We start from the raw sequence: 24,073 nt of genomic DNA on the forward strand, positions 1-24,073 counted from the left end.
AGATATATATGGTTCTAGGTATAATTAGATATGTATGGTTTCAGTTTTTTTAGTAAGATATGTATGATTCCAGTTTTAATAATGTTTGTATGGTTCCAGTTTTCATAAGGTATGTATGATTCCAGTTGTAGTAAGATGTGTATGGTTTCAGTTGTAGTAAGATGTGTGTGATTCAAGTTTTAGTAAGATATGTATAGTTCCAGATTTAGTAAGATGTGTGTGGTTCCAGTTTTTTAATAAGATATGTATGACTTCAGTAGTTGAAAGATATATTTTGTTCCAGTTTTTGTGAGATATATATGGTTCCAGTTTTATTTAGGTACGGATGGCTCAAGCTTTTCAAGAAGATATGTACGGCTTCAGTTTTAGTATAATATGTATGGTTCCAGTTTTTTTAGTTAGAAGTTATGCTTCCAGTTTTAGTAAGATATGTTTGTTCCAGTGTTTTAGTAAGATATTTATGACTCCAGTTTTAGTAAGCTACGTATTGTTTCAGTTTTAGTAAGGTATATATGGTTACAGTTTTATTTAGATATGTACGGCTCCTGTTTTAGTAAGATATTTATTTCTCTAGTTTTAGTAAGATATGTATGTCTCCAGTTGTAGTAAGATGTGTATTATTATAGTTTTAGTAAGGTATGTATGATTCCAGTTTTTTGAGTTAGATTTGTGTGGTTCCAGGTTTTTAGTAAGGTTTGTATGTATGGTTCTGGTTCAATAAGGTATGTATGGTTCCAATTTTTTAGTAAGATATGTCTGGTTCCAGTTTTAGTAAGGTGTGTATAGTTCCAGTCGTAGTAGGATGTGTAGTTCCAGTTTTAGGAAGATGTGTATGGTTCCAATTTTAGTGAGCTATGTTTGGTTCCTGTTTTAGTAAGATATGTATGGTTCTAGTTTTAGTAAGATATGTATGGTTCCAGTTTTAGTAAGATGTATAGCTTCAGTTTTATCGTTGTTATTTAGGAAAGTACTATTCCCTCTTCGTATGTACCCCAGTGACACAGCGGCAAGTCTGCGAACTGACACCGCTAAAATCCGGGTTTCAATACCCGTGGAGGGCAGAGAACAGATAGCCCATTCTGTAGTTTTGTGCTTAATTCCAAAAATAAACAAACCCTGTTCTTAAAAGTAACTGTATTTTATTATGTAACTAAAAACTGAAGGAGTGGATTTCGAAACCATAATTTTTCTTACTTTTCTATGTTCAGGTAGGACAGTGATTAGCTCACGGATTACAGCACTAAAAACGATTTTTCTCTAAAACAAACAGAACTTATCGTGTAAAGAGAAAAGAGTTATCATTTCTTAGCATCGTAAGTTGTCCAAGTATGAATAATTTAATACAAAGCCTTACATAATAATGCATTAATGTAATAATTTAATACAAAGCCTTACATAATAATGCATTAATGTGCAATACAAATACATACATATTCGTTAAAATCATTACCCATTAAAATGGTGCATATGCGGTAAGATAAGATATGATTCTCGTTTTAACTGTATAAAAAACAAGTAGCTACGTATTTTCAAACAGATTTATTACAGATCCACAAAATGTCCTTTACCTGTCGTAAACAATACATTTTAGTGTCGTGTCTGACAAATCAAACCAACACAGCTTATCACTGGCTTTTACGGATTTAGCGACAAGCTGAAATAACCATTCTATACTGCTTGTAAATCATTGCGCTGGAGTTACGTTTAACCGAATTAGTAGTTACTATAATAATTCTCTCAGCATGGCGTCCATTTTCACTCCTTTATCTCAAATCACTTCTATATCTGTTTTGATCTTGTACTAATCTAGGTAATGTTTCACAGCTTCGTACATTTAAGTCTAATCATTTTTATGCTTTTCCCACAAACTTTGTCTTCGATGAGTTAACGTCAAATAGCACAGGGGTAGGTCGACTACTGATTTCCTTTCCCACAAGTTATCTACTTCAAAACATACATTTATTTTGCTAATGTACCTCTTATATTTACCTCACCTTGGACTCTATGTTTAATGTTAACTTTAAATTGGTTTGGTTTGTTTTGAATTTCGTGCAAAGCTGTTTGTTTGTTTAGGAATTTCACACAAAGCTACTCGAGGGCTATCTGTGCTAGCCGTCCCTAATTTAGCAGTGTAATACTAGAGGGAAGAGAGATAGTCATCACCACCCAGTGTTTAAAACATTAAGAGATTTCTACACCTGAATCTTGCCGTTTAACCTGTATGCACATAAAGGTTATTCGGGTTGTCAAAATTCCAGTTCTCTGAAGTAAAATAGTAATTGGATTTTAAGCTACAAGGCTAAGAGAGTAACTGAAAAGAAGGTGATAAAAAATGTTTGAATTCTATTGTGCAAAAGCTCCCCGCTGGTACAGAGGTAAGTCTACGGGTTTACAACGCTAAAATCAGCGGTTCAATTCCTCTCCGTGGGCTCAGCAGATAGCTTGACGTAGCTTTGCTAAAAGAAAACACAAACATTATTAAAACTGTACGATAGGTTCACACGTACGTAAAGAGAGTGAAACAAATCTATTTATACTTTGATTTTCAGTTCTAAGCCTCGAGACGAAACTTCAAACGAGACAACATTGGTAGATATTGATTCTTATGTAATTATAATGTATATACCTTTTTGTCGTCGCAGGGAACTCTCACATTGTCAGTACTGACTGCTCCTGTTCGGTATAGGGCATGAGTAGTTTAAAATATAAGTGGTACATATTTTAATATTTACATATGAGATCTTAATAAAATGGAGGTTTAGGCTTAACTATTCAGGGAAATGATATATATATGTACGTATTTGTGACATAAACACATCTTAAGCTATGATGAACTTAATATGAAACTTTGTTCAAGTTTACACGTTCTACGTTTTGTGTACTGTCGTTTCAGTTATTTTGCTGTATTATATATAAACACAGCTGCGGTTAGAACCCTTAACTCGTAATCTTTGTGTGGGCGTTATAATGTGACGGTCAATATCGCTTTTCTCCGATTGGCCAGGTGGTTAAGGCACTCGACTCGTGATTCGAGGGTCGCGGGTTCGAATCCTCGTCACAACAAACATTCTCGCCCTTTCAACCGTGGGAGAGTTATAATGTGACGGTGGGTGGTGATGACTAGCTGCCTTTCCTCTAGTCTTACAATGCTAAATTAGGGACAGCTAGCGCAAATAGCTCTCGTGTAGCTTTGCACGAATTTCAAACAAACAATTTTATCTGATAAAATTGGTGGCGAGATGTGTTCACTAGCTGCCTTTCCTCTAGTCTATCTCTTCAAAATTAAGAACGGCCGATAAACTTCGAATAGGTTTGCCCAAAATTCATCAAAACAAAGTAAACCAACTCATGACTGTTGCACAGTTTCAAGGCATCTAAGTAGAAATCCAAGACATCTAGTCTTCAGTATCCAATCATAAATTCCAGAAAATCAGGCTTAAATAGTGATTAAAATAAAAAAAGATGGTCTTCAAAAATAAGATAAACCCTAAGTTCAATCAAAATAAAACACAACACTTAACAAAATATTATAGATTGGTGTGCTATTGCATGTTTTGTATATAATATATATATACACAATTAAAACTTGTATACAATGTCCTCCTTCAGTTTTTTCCAGTTTAACTAAATATATTTCGCGTCCTTTCGTTAGAAAGGAACATTAGTTGTAAGCTCTTTAAGATTTTGCTTTAACAATAATGAAAGTTTTTATTTCAGAACTTTCACACAAACATACATATTCACATATTTGATATTGAACTGATGGATCAAAGGGAAGGCACCTGGTCAACAAGATCCATTTGTTGCCTTTGACCTACTCTTGCTCGACCGAATAGCGGAATTTGGCTTTTATTTTTATGGTACATCTACATACTCATAGTACCAAAGTTTGCTTGTTTGTTTGTTTTGAATTTCGCACAAAGCTACTGAGGGCTATCTGTGCTAGCCGTCCCTAATTTAGCAGTGTAAGACTAGAGGGAAGGTAGCTAGTCATCACCACCCACCACCAACTCTTTCACCAACGAATAGTGGGATTGACATTATAACGTCACATTATAACGCCCCCACGGCTGAAAGGGCGAGCATGTTTGGAGCGACGGCGATGCGAAACCGCGACCCTCAGATTACGAGTCGCACGCCTTAACACGCTTGGCCATGCCGGGCCAGTACCAAACTACGCTGACCATTAGATAACATACAGCTTACGTATAACATCATAATTTAAAAGCATCGGTTACCGTATCAATATGGTGTTTGTACACCTTTGCTAAAGCTATTAATGCGACTATTCAATGTAACAAATGACAACAAAAGATATTTTGGTTTATCTAACAAAACCCGAAAAATTAGCACTTTTCATTCATATTTTTGTTAACTTTTCCTTAAACTAACTTAAAATCAACTGCATCTACCACATATGAAAATTACCAGTTTCAAAGGTCATACATTCTGTTAGAAATATAAATTTGTTTTAACTGAAGATGACTCCAATCCTGTCAAAATTCATGTTCGTGTTTTACCATTTTGATAATTAAATTCGATAAAAATATTAAGCACGAACATTATCATTTCATTTTACAATATTACTAGAAAACTGGGTCGTCTGTGTTCTGGTAAACATAAATTATCACCACGTGGTGTATTAATCATTTACTGGTGTTTAAGATGTCACGTGAAGGATTACAAAGTTTCCTGTGGTCCTTAGAGAGTCTTATATTCAGAAGTAGCTGAATGGCTTGCTGCTACATAATTAATTTTTGTAAATAATTTGTGAATTATTGTGTGGTTTTATTACTTCCTGGTTATTAATGTATATAGTGTGTTGTATCTATTTACTCCTAAGTATTGCTTTTAAATATAAAACAAGTAGTGTTTTTCGAACAATATTTAATATATCAATTAACAGCTTAGAATGTCCCCAGAGAGGTTTTTCCCGCCATATAATTTTTGAAAAGGCTTCCACGTTCTTTCATCTAAGTTTTCAAGGAGGTAGGTTGTATTTTTAGTCTGCTCAAAGTTTCATATTTTATAAAATATAAAGACACCCTAGTTACTAAGTTTTAATCAATTATAGTGGAATTCTATAGTATCAGGGTAGTTAGTTGTGATATTTTAGTTATTCAACTGGATATATAAAACCTAAAAACAAAATTTGTTTGATATTGTCCATGTGCAAAATTTTAAAAGGGCTAGCAACCGAGAACAAGGGCATAGCGAGAAGAGATAATTGTTTGCTTTCCTTTATAATACGTTCTTCTATATTTTAAGAAAGATACGTTTAATAACTTATTTCCAAGTAATAATAATCTGTATACACGTATATTATGTGTAATAATTGGAATGTGACTGTACATTACAAAATACTAGTCTACTAAAACACAGCCAAGACTAAAGGTCAGTTTTATATCACTGGATACGCGATCTGAGGGCCTGGCATGGCCAGGCGGTTAAGGTACTCGACCCGTAATTCGAGGGTCGCAGTTTCGAATCCCTGTCACAACAAACTTGCTCGCCCTTTCAGCCATGGGGGCGTTATAACGTAACGGTCAATACCATTATTCGTTAGTAAAAGAATAGCCCAAAAGTTGGCGGTGGGTGGTGATGATTAGCTGCCTTCTCTTTAGTTTTACACTGATAAATTATGGACGGCTAGCGCATATAGCCCTCGTGTAGTTTTACGCGAAATTCAAAACAAGTCAAACGTGATGTGGATGCACGTGCACCGCGTCATTGCAAGCAATGTAATGTTAGGTAGACATGAGTGGAAGGTTAATATAATAAAAAAATAATAAATGCATATATGTAAATATCTATCGTTATGAGACTTAAGCTTCTTTACTAAACATTTGTATTTTAATGTTATAATATGTAGTCATTTTGGCACAGAATAAACATAATTTATAGTTATTTTTAAATTTTTTTGATGGTCACGAGGTTAGTCAAATGACAGACCCCACATACTTAGAGTATATAAAATAACATGAAGTATAAAGTTTTACTCAAAACAAACATTTGAAATGTGCTTAGGAAGTTTTAGAGATTACACAAATAATATTTGAGATTTTTGGAACGAAACATAGTTTTTAATCATAACATGAAATCTATTTTCACTCAAACTAGCAACGAAACAGACTTTATTTTTAAAAACAAATCTTTAGTAAAAATATTTCATTAAAAATTTTGATTTTTTTATATAAAACACTTGTAATATTTACTAAAACTTTACCCAACTTTATGAAGATTCGCGTGCTGTGTCAAAAGCTATAGTGCAAACACTTAACGTGTGCAAATGTGTATGTTATTCCGAGCCTGTTTCCAAGGAGTGAAACTTCCTTAACACTCCTACGAAAAGTGGGGCCTAATAGGCTCCAGAGCAACTTGAAAGGTTATTAATATTAGGCTAATAATTTTGTATTTAAATGAAATTGCCATTTAAATCCATTAATGAATGGATTAACGAGATTCCCACTGTCCCTATCTACTATCTAGCGAAACCACAGCCAGGGGAAGGGGCTTGGAGAAATCAGGACTAGAAACGTCTTTTCGTAGGAGTGTTAAACTCAACTGCATTTACCACATCTGAAGGTAACCAATTTCAAAGGCCACCCATTTTGTCTTAGCTAAAGACGACTTCGATTCTGCCAGATGACTCGATCCTGCCAAAATTTATTCTCGTGTCATATGCGTTATCTTGCATTTGTTATAATTAAAACGCCATCTGCCAGTTTTCGCTCAACTCACCAATGAATCCAAAACCTTTTATAAAGCATCATTGTCATCATTGTTATAACTTTATGGTCAATCCCACTATTCGTTGGTAAAAGAGTTACCCAAGAGTTGGCGGTGGATGGTGATGACTAGCTGCCTTTCCTCTAGTCTTACACTGCTAAATTGGGGACGGATAGCGCAGATAGCCCTCGTGAAGCTTTACGCGAAATTCTAAACAAACCAAAACCAGTAATGATAACAACGACAGAACAGGCAGTTGTAATACGTCGTCTTAAACAGACTTTTCGTAGGATATGAGAATACATCTGATTCGTGTGAACTTTTTATCAAATAGCTTGAATTTCGTTTTATTTGAAACCTCAAACAAAGCTGAAAAGGCTTCCAATTTTGTTGTGTCGATTTTGTACTTAAATTTACTTCCGTTTTAATTGTATAATTTGGGAATAAGTTATTTTCAAATCAAAATTAAATTACTTCCGTTTTAATTGTATAATTTGGGAATAAGTTATTTTTAAATCAAAATTAAATTACTTCCGTTAGAATTAAATAAACTTTTATTTTTTCATAACATCCATCTTGAGTTCTCAAAGACGTGAATATAATGAAATTATTATTTCTTGCTTTAATAACATTAAAATTTTAGTTGTATTAAAGGATAAATGTCATTCAGTATTAATAAACAGCATTAACAAAAACTATTACCATGTGGTTTTAGGATTGGGGTGGTATTCTCAGCGAAAGATAGTCAACTAGTTAAAAATTCTCTTAACTGTTTTCTTTTTCTGGGTTGGGTATAGAATAGTAGTTAGTGTGTTGGTGTACGGATCGAAGGGTCCTGGGTTGGAGACTCCAAGTTGCTGAACACGGCCCACAATTTCAGCTATTGGAAATTGATAAATGTAGCAGTCAATCCTCTTGTTGATTTCACAGAACAGAGAAAAGCCTTTATGATAGCTGTTACTGTTATATGAATATTTTCCTTATGAGTAATTCAAATTAAGGGATAGCTGTAACAGAAATCAAAGTGTCCCTGACACATCTGTTTAGTTCATATGCGGTTACTTTTTCTGTATATCCTGTGGTAAAGACGGACATTTATAGTACTTAAAGCGAAATCATCTCTTAAATGTTCTAGTGCTTAAGCGAAATCATCTCTTAAGTGTTCTAGTGCTTAAGCGAAATCATCTCTTAAGTGTTCTAGTGCTTAAGCAAAATCATCTTTTAAATGTTCTAGTGCTTAAGCGAAATCATCTCTTAAGTGTTCTAGTGCTTAAGTAAAATCATCTCTTAACTGTTCTAGTGCTTAAGCGAAGTCATCTCTTCAGTGTTCTAGTGCTTAAGCGAAATCATCTCTTAATTGTTCTAGTGCTTAAGCGAAATCATCTCTTAAATGTTCTAGTGCTTGCGAAATCATCTCTTGAATGTTCTAGTGCTTGCTGAATTCATCTCTTAAATGTTCTAGTGCTTAAGCGAAATCATCTCTTAATTGTTCTAGTGCTTGCTGAAATCATCTCTTAAATGTTCTAGTGCTTAAGCGAAATCATCTCTTGAATGTTCTAGTGCTTAAGCGAATTCATCTCTTAAATGTTCTAGTGCTTAAGCGAAGTCATCTCTTCAGTGTTCTAGTGCTTAAGCGAAATCATCTCTTAATTGTTCTAGTGCTTAAGCGAAATCATCTCTTAAATGTTCTAGTGCTTAAGCGAAATCATCTCTTGAATGTTCTAGTGCTTAAGCGAATTCATCTCTTAAATGTTCTAGTGCTTAAGCGAAATCATCTCTTAAGTGTTCTAGTGCTTAAGCGAAATCATCTCTTAAGTGTTCTAGTGCTTAAGCGAAATCATCTCTTAAATGTTCTAGTGCTTAAGCGAATTCATCTCTTAAATGTTCTAGTGCTTAAGCGAAATCATCTCTTAAGTGTTCTAGTGCTTAAGCGAAATCATCTCTTAAGTGTTCTAGTGCTTACATACTTAATTTTGTATTAGATGATTGATACGGTAGCATGTTTCAAACGATAGCTAACTGAAATTTGCTTTTCGACACCAACTTTTAAAAATATTCCATCAATTCCCATGTAGGTAGTTAATTGGTCGATGTTCTTAACAGTTAACATGAAAAGCAGCATCTCATTAACCTGAATATTTCTTTCTCTGAGATAAAAAAAACTGAAATAGAAGAACGTGAATAATCATGCTCTAAAGGAGGCTTTCCTTTCTCAACTTATGGAATCCCATCACAGCACGTCTATAAGAGCACATTCCGCGCGAATAATCACGAAAAGATCTATAAAACATTTTTGCATTTGAAACCGTTGTTTTTTTTTTTTTCTTGTTCTACGTTAAGAATAAAACAAACCAAGAGTTGAAACCATCACACACACACACACACATAACCCGTAGCAGAGATTGCTTTCACAAAACATTACTAACGCAGTCAAGGAAGATGTTGACATTGTTTGGGGTAGAATTGCTTTCGTGTCATTTTCTACTGACAGGAACTAGGACATATCTGGAGATGTTTCCACATCAACGATCCCTAAAGGATCTTAAGCTTACTTGTGTTTGGGGTCTTTACTGCCCTTATGGAAGAAGTTATCTCTGTAACCCACACTTTTAGTTATACACACTTCGGTTTTACCTCACCCCCCTTATTTCCTTTAGTTTGCTTTTATCTATAACCTCTATTTCTTGTCTTCAACTCGCGTTTTTTTTTTTTTTTGTAACGTGGATGATTTTTTTCTGCGCTTGTCACTGTCTTATCTTTTCAGGACATTTATTTTCTAACTTTTCAGTTAAAGCCTTCGATGTTTAACATCTAAATACTACTGTTTATTCGAAGTAAATCGCACCAAATCGTTTTCAATAGAGATGATAAAATAAAAATAGAACGTCTACGTTAAAATAAGGCAGTTAACGTACGTCAGCTACGTAAGGAGAAATTATTATTTAGAATTATAATTTATAAAACTAAGAAATTTCCGCAACGTTACACGAGGGCTAGCCGCCCCTAGTTTTGAACTAATAGTCTAGAGGGAAGGCTGTTAGTCAGTAGTACCTCTTGTCAGTTGTTGAGTTTAATCCATTGGTGTGAGTGCATTTTGTGGCAACAGAACAGCTAACCACAGACATTCAGCTTTGGCCAAACATGGCCTTGTGGTTAGGGCGTTCGGCTCGCAATCTGCGACTTCGAATTCTCGTCACACCAAACATGTTCGCCCTTTCAGCCGTGGGGGCCTTATAATGTTACGGTCAATCCCACTATTCGTTGGTAAAAAGAGTAGCCCAAGAGTTGGCGGTGGATGATATTGACTAGCTTCCTTCCCTTTAGTCTATCTCCGCTAAATTAGAGACGGCTAGTGCAGGTAGCCCTCGATTATATTTGCGCGAAATTCAAACCAAATCACTCACTCTTCCAAAGTATGGAGAGTATTTTTGCGGGATTGGAACCTCGAACTAAGGACCTTCTGTTTCCGAGGCTTAGTGAATTAAAATTTCGACTGCACAAGGTAAGAGCAAAAGCGAATTAAAAGAATTGCCAATAAAATTCAATCCTCGTTCAAGATATTTTGCTTAAACATTAAATAACATTGTGTTGTGCATTTTCAAACGCACGATCCTTCGATACTCATAACGAAAATATATAAAAAAAATGAGGCGTTATCATGCAGAAAAAAAAAAAAGAGACATTTGCCAAATTAGAATATTATCTTTTCTATCAAAATGCAGAAAGTTGTTCAAGACTCGTGCAAGTTGCGCCATTAGTTTAACATGAACATTCAGCCACACGAAAGTGGAACTCTCCGAACATATTTGATAAGAAATTTAAAACAGGCATGCTTGGGATTTTGCGTTATTTTGCATCGATCGAGGACAAAAAGTTCATTTTTCCTGCACGCGTAATTTTACCGGCTCTATCTATTATTATACGTAACGCATTGAAGACCAGCTGTTAATTGCTGGTTATTAGTACACAGCGCTATTTGGTCTAATTGTGTACGGCTAGGAAGGGGGATACGAATGAGGGGAAGATATTATGCTGTCAACAGCTAATCTGAGAAAAATATGAGGTACAGTGCACTACCTGCGATTAATCGTAACGTAACGTGTGTCGTGCATAAACTGTCAACACTAATGTAATTTTTCAATATACATGTAAAAGGGCCCGGCATGGCCAGGTGGTTAAAGTACTCGACTTGTAAACTGAGGGTCCCAAGTTTGAATCCTCGTCACACGAAACATACTCGCCTTTCAGCCGGGGGGCTTTATAATGTACGATCAATCCCACTATTTATTGGTAAAAGAGTAGCCTAAGAGTTGGCGGTGGATGGTGATGACTAGTTGACTTCCCTCTAGTCTTACACTGCCAAATTAGGGACGGCTAGCGCAGATAGCCCTCGTGTAGCTGTGCGCAAAATTTAAAAAAAAACCAACAAAAACCAAACCATTTCCGCTCTGTCCACCACCAGTATCGAAAATCGGTTTCTAGCGGTACGAGCATTTAGATTTACCGTTGTGTCACTGAGAAGCGCTTTAGTTGAACGAAGAGTAGCCCAGTAATGAGCGATAGGTACTGTCAGTCAGTTGCCTTCTTTCTTATCGGCAGTTAATAGCCAGGGACGGAAATAAGTTCGTTTTATTAGCTTTGCCTTAAAAATATAAAATAGAGAGAAAGATGTCAAAAAGTAAGTAATATGATGATAAAAGTACGCTATAATTATATACCACGAAAGTCTGTTCATTCAACTGACTGGACATTTAAGAAAGTTTGTCAAGAATGACATCGCAATTAAATATTACTACATAAGATGGCCAGGTGGGTTAAGGCGTTCCACTCGTAATCTGAGGGTCGCGAGTTCGAATCCCGGTCGCACCAAACATGCTCGCCCTTTCAGCCGTGGGGGCGCTATAATGTTTAGATCAATCCCACTATTCGTTGGTAAAAGAGTAGCCCAAGAGTTGGCGTTGGGTGGTGATGACTAGCTGCCTTCTCTCTAGTCTTACACTGCTAAATTAGGGACGGCTAGCACAGATAGCCCTCGAGTAACTTTGTGCGAAAATCCAAAACAAACAAACACTACATAAGATCTCGAATATTTTCGCAATTCATTTCTGTTTATATCTGTATGATATCTGGCATGAGTGTTTATATACCTAAATTACATGTGAAGTTACACGTGACACGTGATATTTGGCGAGAACTCGATGATGACCAAATGCTGTTGAAATAAAAATGAAAGTTTTAACAATAAACTAAATATTTATAGTAGTTATTACTTGATTGAAGATTTTCTATGTCACAATATACGTTTGTAAACGTCTTTTAATAACTATTTTCCTCTTGTTAGAGAATATAAGGTAGATATATTGTCACTCGAATCATTCAGTTTTAGCGTACTGTATTGAACTGTCACCAGCATGTGGGTGTTAACAAACACCCACAGTCCTATGATTCGTCCTTTTAACTCTCAAATTGTCATGGCAGCTCCAGAAACGTATATTTAATATGGTCCAAAAAAAAAAAGAGAGACTGTTTCGCATTCCCCGAGATTTCCCCACTCCATCCATCCCCAGGGACACGCCACTTGTATTACTTTTAAAAGTGTGTGAGTGGCCTTAAAAGCTGCTAACTTTGGTCATCTTTTGCGTTTTTGGAAAATCCTCGTTTTATTTTGTAATTTGTGTTATATGTACAGTTCGAATAAGCCGTTCTTTCAGGTGTTTGCCTTTCACGTGTGATATTCCACGCTTTAGGAATAAAACTAATTTTTAAAGAGAAATTCGACTTTGGCACACATCTGCAATTCATTTAGTATATTTTCTATTAAAGCTGGGGTATAGAGGGGTCTACGGTAAATTTGTTGTTTGACTGTTATTGTTAAAAATAACCTCGGAGAGTCCTTGATTTATCAACTAGTATGCCAGCGGAGAAGAAATACTGTGTACATTATCAATCTGTTGTTTGACTGTTATTGTTAAAAATAACCTCGGAGAGTCCTTGATTTATCAACTAGTATGCCAGCGGAGAAGAAATACTGTGTACATTATCAATCTGTTGTTTGACTGTTATTGTTAAAAATAACCTCGGAGAATCCTTAATTTATCAACTAGTATACCAGCGGAGAAGAAATACTGTGTACATTATCAATCTGTTGTTTGACAGTTATTGTTAAAAATAACCTCGGAGAGTCCTTGATTTATCAACTAGTATACCAGCGGAGAAGAAATACTGTGTACATTATAAATCTGTTGTTTGACTGTTATTGTTAAAAAAAACCTCGGAGAGTCCTTAGTTTATCAACTAGTATACCAGAGGATAAGAGATATTGTTTGCATTATCAAATGTAATGTTGGAATCACTATTTATGACAATACTTGTTCAACTTAGGGAACAGGTGTTTTGGATATTTGACTCGCGATCTGAAAATCGCGGGTTCGAATTCACATCACACCATTCATTCTCGCCCTTTACGTCGTGGGGGCATTATACGTGTCGTTCAATTCCACTATTCTTTGGTAAAAGAGAGACCCAAGAATTGGCGGTTTCTCGCTGCTGAATTAGGGACGGCTGGTGTAGATAACCCTGATGGAGTTTTGCACAAAATTCAAAACAAACAAAACCACTTACATAGGGGTATAGATGTCACTACATATTGTGGGTGTATATTTAGAGAAATTAAAATACTTATGAAAATTGCTTGTGATGTAAATGCGTGGATATAAGAATTAACAAAATTATTAATAACTTAAATCAGTATTCTTAAGATTCAGTAAATAAGTCCCACAAACTGACCAAAATATCACAGTGATACAAACTTAACACAGTTTCCATTAAGCAAAGTTAATAATCATTTGAATGTTTCAGGCGCTTTGCTAGACTTTTATTACGTAAAATGGCGTGTAATATACGAGTTTATTGACCTAAAAAGTAAAACGCTTGTTATCACCATTCAATTTAATAATGGGTCTCCGAGTATTTATTTTGCCACCAAAGCAAAACTCCCAGTCATTTCAAAGATACTCTTACTAAGTCGTCTGAGTTAAATAGATATAAATACACTTATTTCTGTCTGTAGTTTATTGCTGTGAATATTACACAATAATCCAGTCTTTACTTAAGGTATAGAATCTTTTATATCATTCGTAAAATTAACCGCTTATTCCAAATTTTCTTTTCCAAGGATGAACAGAAACTTCACCACATTCAGTTTCTAATTAAATTTAAAATTAATAAAGCTGATTAACTGTATGTATGAACTTAATAATTCTCTGTCGAACTGAAACCAACATAATCAAGTCTAATTGAATCTGTGGAAGATGGAACAATGCATTAATGTAATTTTAACGACTTCAGAAAAATGGCTACTCTTCTAATGATTTGATTTATCTAGAAAATATTTTTGTACATCACCAACCAAGTATTTTCATTGCTATATTTTTTTTATATTATGGACCAAAAACAGCTGATATATATAACTGTATTATCTACCTTCTTGTTTCACGTGGTCGATAGTAAATTAGGTGTAGTTGAAAGTGTTTTGCGAATTTGAATGGTTCGTACAATACACATAGTTAAACGAATTTACATTAACGATTTTTATATGTTAATGCAACGGTAGATGCAAACTGCAGCGTCAGAGAAAATATAGTTTTTACTTATAGATTTTGTTTTCGACAAATCTATACCATTCGTCACAGGCAAACTCATAGGGAGCTTTATTTGTTACAATGGTTTCGAGGGATAATATTCGTATAGAGAAACTGTTAAAGGAAATGGAAGAAAGATTTAAAGAATTACCACAGTGGTTTCGAGGGATAATATTTATGTAGCGAAACTGTTCGAGAAAGTGGGGACAAAAAAATTAAAAATTCGTCACGGTGGTTTAGAAAGATATTATTGGCATAACTACACTGTTAAAAGGTCTTGAGACAAAGGTTTACATGATTTTTAAACAAGATAGCTTTCAGTGCTCTTCATGAAAGTTAAAAAACAAACCAAAAAACAGAGTATTTAGGGCAGCAAAGAACTATACGACCACATTCCAAGCCAATTAGAAGCAACGCCTTAATTTGCAAAATGAAGGTTGGTTATAATCACAAGGAAGTCCCTTCAGGCTATAAATAATGTAGTGAGATTATTCTGGTCGCCTTCTGTTATTTTAAATGAAATAATAAAAGAAACATTTGAAGATGAAGAAAGTCTCGAAACAGAATTTAACAACAACCGTTTTCATGAGATAAAACAACAACAACAACAACGAAAGCCAAAACAAGTGACAGAAATCACAGCAACCACATTCATCCTCCAACTTGTCAAGTTCCCTGATGCAGCACTAATAAACTTTCGTGTATTTGGCCCTCTTTAACGTGGACGTTGAAGTCGACCTTCACGTACAGTCAGTGGACGTGTGGTCTGACCTCGCTGCCCTTTACAGAACCTTGTTATATAAATGCACAATAGAAATGGAGATTAGCACATTATCATGAACATCGCTCCCAAGATTAGCACATCATCTTGAACACCGTTTTTATAAAATGAGATTAACCTCAATATTAATTTTCACAGAATATTTAATGTTAATGATAAAAAAAATTAAAGAAAACGTAAAAATAATTATGATTTTAAAATTAAGACTAAGAAAGCCGAAATACAGAAATGGTTTTGCAAATATAACGTTGACTGTGAACTCTTCACATTCAGCTTTATATACATAGATTCACTTCGATAGCTTCCATAACCATTATAATCCACGTTGCGCGTGAGTTATAAGCTAGGCTTAAGAATAATCAATTTCTTTAACAGCGTTTTGACATATGAAGGAACTTGCATGAAAGATGATCATACGTAAAGTTCGCAGTTTTTTTGGAGTTAAAATCCTAAAATCGCTCAAGACTTTGTTATACTGTTCGAAACCTTTCCAATTAAAATCCATCCAGTTTAGCAAACTTTGTAGTTGTAGACTTACAAGGTCAAGTTAATCACATACATTTCTTATATAATATGCATTTTGTCTTTAGGCCTGTATAGTGTAGTGCGTCGTATAAAATTTGTTTGGTTTTAATGACACAGGCCCAGCATGGCCAAGTGGGTTAAGGCGTTCGACTCGGAATCTGAGGGTCACGGGTTCGAATCCTTGTCGCACCAAACATGCTCGTCCTTTCAGCCGCGGTGGCGTTATAATGTAACGGTCAATCCCATTATTCGTTGGTAAAAGAGTAGCCCAAGAGTTGGCGGTGGGTGGTGATGACTAGCTTCCTTCCCTCTAGTCGTACACTGCTAAATTAGGGACGGCTAGCGCAGATAGCCCTCGAGTAGCTTTGCGCGAAATTCTAAAACAAACAAACAAAACTAGTCCTACCATATTTGATATTTAAAATCCCAATTTTTATTTTGAGCACCTTTTTCCTTTCCCATATTTTTGTGGCCAGTTTTAACTATAAAATCCAGTTCTAGTTCATTCAGCATCTTCACCAGATAGAGAGAAATTTCTTGTTAAAATTGTTCAAATAAGATCTGCCTTTTATATATGTGATAAATTGGATCGTTCACAGAATAAATTTTCCGAGCATTGTTCAAACGCAACCAGCTTTTCTACGAATTTTCTACTTCACCAAATAATTTGCAAACTTAAACACACGACCTCATCTTCGCATTGTAGAGGGTTAAGTTTTCTTTGTGAGAAATTCTCTGGCAAACATTTGGCTCGAATAAATGCATTCGCTCTATTGTTGTACATGATCCATGAAAGTCTATTACACGGGTTACAAACTGCAAACAAGATAATTAGGTTTATGATCGAATACAACAGATGCCAAATTCTTTTTTCATTTTACAAAACATTGTGCCAAAACTCTCTTGGGACACCAGTATAAAGTGATGTATTTTTATTAATTGCTACTGATAATACAGCCCCCAAGAATCTTTATATGTTCTATGCATTAGTTTTTTTTAAACTTTATTCGAATTACCACAACACTTAGTTGCTTGAAAAGATTTTTTGTGCAGTAGCCTACATTTTTTTTATATCTTGTAGTTTCAACTTCATTATTTATTGAAATCCGTATCAAAGTTTTGCCCTGTTTGTAACTGTGTATTCTTCCCATTATTAAAGCGACATCTACATCTTTGCCTTAAAATCGATAAAAAATGGTTTATGACCATATTTGGAATCGAAAAAACATAAAAGTATTACGTTATGTGCACATTACTGGCTGAAATACCCGCATAATCATCGCAAGTATTGATATCAGTGTAATACTATTTCGTTTTATATAAAATAAATACGTTAGATGTGGACGTCACTATTTATTAGCTTGAATGTGTAATTTCCAACACAGCGTCGTGTAGTTATTTAGTTGCCGAAAATAAGAACGCACTTAGCTTTTGTAATACAGTAGTATTACTTAACTATCTTAGTTTCAGAAACATGAGCTAGTTACCTTGTTACAACAGTAACGGTATCTCTCATGATAATAACGTAATTGAAGTAACTCCAGTGGGAATAACATTAATAACTTTAGTGACAATAAGATAATTAAAATATCTCTTGTGACACAGAATCGTAAGTACCTCTTGTGTCAGTAAAATGAATGCTTAACTTCAGTAAAACTAAAACACCTCTAGCAACAGTAATAAAAGTTAAATCCATGTAGTAAGAGTAACATGAGTAATCCTGGTTAGGAGGAGCGAATTACAGATCCATAGTGCAGCACTCTAACCACTGTGTCGTTATGGTCTGTAAGTTTCGTGAACTATTACCAACTGTAACACTGTTTTTAGTTTTTACTGTCAGTAGTGTTCGTGAAGTAAGAAATGTAACAGTTTATTTATTTTTACTATCAGTAACTTTTGTAAAGTGCTGACAGTAATAGTGCTTTTTTTTCTTCTTCTATTGTCATTAGCTTTCACGAACTATTTCTGGTCGTAATGGACACTCATAGTCAGAATAAAACAACTCTTTACCCTCAGGGACTAAGCAGTAGTGCTTTCCTTTTGAAGGTTTGTAATAATTAGACACTCTTATCGACTGAACATTTTTGAAGATTAAAAATCGAAAAAAAACAACAACGGAGTATTTACTCTTGAGTTGACTTATCTGTGGGAAGAAAGACACAACATGAGACTCTAAAAACAATTCTATTTCTTGTGAACATCCGCCTGAAGAAGAAAAAATTTGATTAGCTGAGTTGGGTGACTAAACACGACTTTTCAGCAAGCGAAGCCAAAAAGCTCGTTGTTGTTTTATTTTATTTTAATGGGAACAAGATCCTCTTTCTTACCAGGATACTCGATAGCGAAGATCTTGTCCTTGATAGATCGATTTGCTGAAACGCTTCCACTATCAGCAAGTTAGAAACATTCCTTCTTATACCAGTCTCGAACGATGGCTCTCATGAAGGTATCTTCAAACAGGGCATTATGAAGCTTCACTTCAACTCCATTATCCCTTTGTTTATAGTAATAAAAAAATATCGCTTCCAATACTTTCATTAGCTTTTTGCTGTTACCTATAGTCCATGACAAGGAGTAATCGATGCTTTTATTTATTGATTGATTGGTGAAATAGTTTATTAGTCTTTTATTGTTTCGTGGTTTCGAGAATGTTTGTGGTTCCTTCAGAGTTTTGGAAAGTTACGTCCCACAAGCAATATTACCACATATATATATTACACACTATTAAATGTGCGATTAAAAAACACATCTTTTGCTGTTTCCTGGGCGATAATTTACATCTTTAAAGGTGTAAGAGTAGAAAAAATGCATTCATTTCTTTGGATACCTGTGCTCTTCTTACTACGAGTGTCAAAATCAGGTTTCTAGCAGTATACGTCCACAGACATACTGGTGTACCACTAGGGGGACAGAACAAATAAACGTCCACACTTTTCTTATGTATATATATATATATATAGGGTGTGAATGTAATGTGAAATTATAATAAGAAAGTAGGTAATTTGTAAAGATGAGAAACGTAGTAGCAGCAGAAGTGTAGAAGGAAATCAAGATTTATTTGATAGAGTGAAGGGAAATAACGTGAACCGCAGGCTGAAAAGTGAGGGGGACCCGCCACGGTCCTCTTGATTCCTGCACCACAGGCTGAAAAGTGAAGGGGACCCGCCACGGTCCTCTTGATTCCTGCACCACAGGCTGAAAAGTGAGGGGGACCCCACGGTCCTCTTGATTCCTGTACCACAGGCTGAAAAATGAGGGGGACCCCACGGTCCTCTTGATTCCTGCACCACAGGCTGAAAAGTGAGGGGGACCCCACGGTCCTCTTGATTCTTGCGCCACTGGGTACAATATCGCTTAATATAATTCTGTGATTACTATACAGTTTTATGAAATGCCCTAGAAAACAGTAACTCTTCAAAATATGTGAATTTATGATATACTTACCTGGCTATGAACTGTTGTTTCTTAAAACACTACTATTTAATATTTTTATTATTTTATGATGATGTACAACTGTCAATCTTACTGAAAGAGTAAGCCCATATTTTATATTCTTTAATTATTAATGTATACCCACACAAATACGAAATCGTTTTTTTTTTAAGATTTTAACTATAGATTACCAAATGGGACATATTGTTTCAAAAGATCTCCTCGTACGTTTTCATAACTAATAATGGTTAGAATGCTGCTTGAATTGCAATACAAGGGTCGTGTGTGTGTGTGTTTTTTCTTATAGCAAAGCCACATCGGACTATATGTTCTGTCGACCGAGGGAAATCGAACCCCTGAATTGTAAATCCGAAATCTTACCACTGTTTCACTGGGGGACCCAAGGGTCGTGGGCTGTAATACCTGTTACCAAACATGCTTGCCCTTTCAAACGTGGGGTCGTTATAATGTAACGTTCAATTCCCCTATTTGTTGGTACAAGAATAGCCCAAAGGTTGGTGATGGGTTATGTTGAATAACTAACTGTCTTTCCTCAAGTCTATAATTGCCAACTTCTTAGGAACAACTAGCCGAGATAGCCCTTGTGTGGCTTTGCGCGAAATTCAAAACAAACTAAACAAATTTATAACTATTGAATAAAAATAAGCGATTTATTTATTTACGTATATAAGCATAACAATTAGTGTGTTTTTTCGCACTATATCAGTCAAGAATGTCGTTCAGTTTCTCTCACTTTAGCTGTCTATTGTATGAAGTCTTTCACCTAGAGTAGAACTTTTAGTTTTATCATGGGGAACTAATTATAATGTCATTCACGGCATATGAAGTTAGACAAATATTGTTTCCACTGGTATACATATCACATCTGTGTATTATCAGGGAATAACCAATTACATTAGTAATGCTGGATGCTCTGGGTAAGCGTGATCTTAACATTTTAAGTAACCAGCGTTTAGTCTGTACCACGATCTTAGCCTGTTTATTTTGGAACATTGTATCAGAAGAGTAGTCTGAAACATCGTCGAGGGAGATAAGTCTGGAACACGATCTCAATTTAACCAGTTTGAAACATGATCTCAGTTTATTCAGTGTGGAACAAGATCTCAGCTTATTCACTCTTGAACGCAATTTTAGTTTATTCAATCTGGAACAAAATTTCTGGAGAGTAGTCTGAAATGAGAGATACAGTTTGGGTCTTAAAGCTATCGAGTTATTACTAATTCTTCAGTAAAGGCAATTGTCTTTTTTGAGCAGTTAATATACATTTTAATTATATTTGTTTTATGTAGATTATTAATTGTGATTGTACATTTGAATTATATTTGTTTTATGTAGATTATTAATTGTGATTGTACATTTGAATTATATTTGTTTTATGTAGATTATTAATTGTGATTGTACATTTGAATTCAGCTTTTATTTATTTAACACGACATCAGTAATCAGAGAGCATCGAATTACTTCATAGTAAATATCTTTTCGAATCTCCTGTTATTAAAGGACCTGAGTTGTATATCTGAGTGGAATTAGCTCTACCTAAAAGTATCGCATTTGGAGTCGCGTGCCATATAAAATGAACATGTTTGTTTGTTTGTTTTGGAATTTCGCGCAAACAAAAAAGTATATAATGACAAAATCATTTTTATTACGTTATTTGAGAAATGCTTGAACGAATTTAATTTTTAAATATTTTAAAATACTTATGAAAAGTCATATCAAAAATCTGTTTACAAGGAAGATGTTAATAACTTAATAAAGGTGTTTATTTTATATTTAGGTGAATAAAGTTCGTTCGACTAAAGACGGGCTTAGAAGAACACGGGAAAGTCTCGAAACATGAAGCTAATGAATTTATTGTTGTTACGTAATAACAGGTCAATATTTTGTTTCAGTTGGTCAAATTGCTTGTCGATTTCCTGACTCTTCTCGAATGACTCTTATGTGTATATTATTCAACAACTGCATTTACATCTATTGTACCGACTAATCCCTTTGAATAGGGTCTATTTACGTATTTAATAAGTTTATTTAAAGTCAAGTTTTGAAGGCTCTGTTTTTCGCTCCTCAGATTCGTCGTTCTAACTAGAACAGAAACTTTTATTAAAAACTATGTTCAGTTCTAGTTTTCAACCTAACTTTTTCTTTTAGCCTATTTGGTTGTTTAAAAACTATGTTCAGTTTCAGTTTTCATTTTAAGTTTTTCTGTTAGGCCTATTTAGTTGTTTAGAAAACTTTGTTCAGTTTGTTTTGGCTTGTTTTGAATTTCGCGCAAAGCCGTGCCTACTTTAGCAGTGTAAGACGAGAGGGAAGGCAGCTAGTCATCACCACTCACCGTCAACTCTTGGGCTGCTCTTTTACCAAAGAATAGTGGGATTGACTGACACATTATAACGCCCCGCGGCTGAAAGGACGAGCATGTTTGGTGTGAAGGGGATTCAAACCAGCGACTTTCATATTACAAGTCGAGTTCCTTATTCACCTGGCCATGCCGGGCCACTTTGTTTAGACATAGATAATCAATACATTCTCTTTGACCTTAACAAATATATTAGTAGATAATCAAATTATTCCAAAAAAATAACTCCACTGTCAGCGTATTGAGCGATTATCTTTCAGCAGGATAATAATTATTGTAGAATCTAGAACATACTATTAGTTAAACATAATTAATCTTGATAGTTATATTAGACACAAACAGTCGTGAATGTGTAGAAACAAATCATCATATGAACACAGGAAGAACATTAATCAATTACATTAACTGATCAACTTAAAACACGATCATAAAATACTAGACTATAGCTAAAAACAAGACTAAGCATAGCCAGATGGGTTAAGGCGTTCGACTCATAATCTGAGGGTCACAGGTTCGAATTTCCATCATACCAAACATGCTTGCCCTTTTAGCCGTGGGGAACGTTATAATGTTACCGTCAGTCTCACTCTTCGTTGGTAAAAGAGTAACCCAAGAGTTGGCGGTGGATGGTGATGACTAGCTGCCTTCCCTTTAGCATTACACTGCTAAATTAGGGACGGCTAGCGCAGATAGCCATCATGTAGCTTTACGCGAAATTCACAGAAAAAGAAAAGCTAAAAACAGCATTACATTTTATATCACGTGTTTATGGAAAAGTGACTTTACAGCTGAACACGTGCAGGAAAATCTATTTCCATAGTACTACTGATTGAAGTTGAATGGTAGGGCTCAGACTTATTCTATAATGAAGATATTTCATTTAAGCTTTAATACGAAAAAAAATATCTATGCAAGAGTACTTTCCTAATTACGATTAATGTAATTTAATAAACATCGAAAATAATTAATTTTCCGCTAAGAAATGTAAAATTGGATGTGTTTTCTAAACTTAAAGGGAACGGTCAATTTTTATAGTATGGGGAGGGCTATTAACCATTTAACTTGTCCCTTATTACTAAATACCTATTTTATGACTGAAATAGGATGGAAATCATTTCATGTTTTTGGATCGACTGTTATTATATTTTTCTGTGTCAAACACACGGACATGTATAGTTATATACGTGACAACAGTGTATGTGAAATGTTTATATATTTTACTTTTTCTTGTATTTAGTTACACTATCTGTTAGTCTCTTGTTCATTGGTAATATAGTTTTACTACTGGACATCCCAAAGGTCACGTTAATCAACATTAGCTGCATTAACGGACTCCATTAAAAACAGAGGATCCCTTTATGAACATCTACGTTTACATTTCTCGGAAAGCAGAGTTCATCCATTTCTTGTCAGTGGATTTTTACAGTCAACAACAACGTATAAAAGTCGTTTATAGTCAGCTTTCAAAAACTTTTCCACGGAGAATCCACGCTCTTCAGCTGTTTCTTACTGAGCAGTGTATTTGGGTCATGTCATTCCTTTAGGCCAATGGATCTCTGCGACGCTTTATATATATATATTAATGTAAATTGGAACTTCCTTTTGTGTTTTCCTCTATTTTTTCAGGAACAAAAACAACCCTCTAGCGAAATATGATCTTACTAGTTGTGTGTCTTTATAGAAATATACAAACTCAGCTGATGGAATTTCTATAAAACAAAATAACTGTCTATCTCTGGATTATAGGTTGTAGAAGACAAACACGCTGCAGAGACAAAGGCCTTAGGGAAATCGGGAAAAGTAATACAGAAGTTCCGAGGATTTTCACTTTTTAGTTATGTGATGCTTTGATTTCTTGTCCACATTGTTAGCTAATGAGTTTCTTTAATTAGCACAACTTCTTTAATACATTGATTAAAAGCGGTAAACTGTAGTGATAGTTCGTGAACAAGTAATATACGTTATATATTTTAATTCTTTGTTACCAAAAATGGTCTTTGCTTGGCCAGGTGGTTAGGAAGCTCGACTCACAATCTACGGGTCGCAGGTTCGAATTCCTGTGCCACTGAACATGCTCGCCCTTTCAGCCGTGTGAGCGTTGTAATGTGACAGTCAATCCAAGAGTTGACGGTGGGTGGTGATGACTAATTGCCTTCTCTGTAGTCTTTCATTACTAAAGTAGGGACGGCTAGCGCAGATGGTATTCGTGTAGCTTTGAGTGAAATTCATAACAAACCAGCCTGGTAGAAATTGAAACTGCAATTGATGAGATTAGCAAAAATATATCTTTTAGAATATACTTGCTCGTTGAACCGTAGGGGCGTTAAATTTTACAATTAATTCCACTATTCATTGATAAAGAGTAACCCTACAGTTCATGTTGGCCAACTCTAGTCTATGCAAATAATTTTAAGAGAACTTTTATTTCAACCGACGTTTCGTATTTGCAGCACATTCAGGGTTAGAACATAAATGTATAAATCTCCCTTGTATGTAGTACAAACTTTGAAATGACTACATTAGTATTAGTTTAACTAGATTTAGTTAGATTATACCATTTTAAGTTAAATAATATCTGAAAGAATTTAA

General features: G+C 34.9%; 1 protein-coding gene across 1 annotated transcript in view; it reads left to right on the plus strand.

The window, feature by feature from the left end:
• The window catches only part of LOC143231877 (disintegrin and metalloproteinase domain-containing protein 10-like), a 155,313-nt gene that overhangs the window by 56,693 nt on the left and 74,547 nt on the right, over positions 1–24,073 (plus strand). The window lies entirely within an intron of this gene.

This window comes from Tachypleus tridentatus, chromosome 11, assembly GCF_004210375.1.
Source record: "Tachypleus tridentatus isolate NWPU-2018 chromosome 11, ASM421037v1, whole genome shotgun sequence".
NCBI classification, from domain to species: domain Eukaryota; kingdom Metazoa; phylum Arthropoda; class Merostomata; order Xiphosura; family Limulidae; genus Tachypleus; species Tachypleus tridentatus.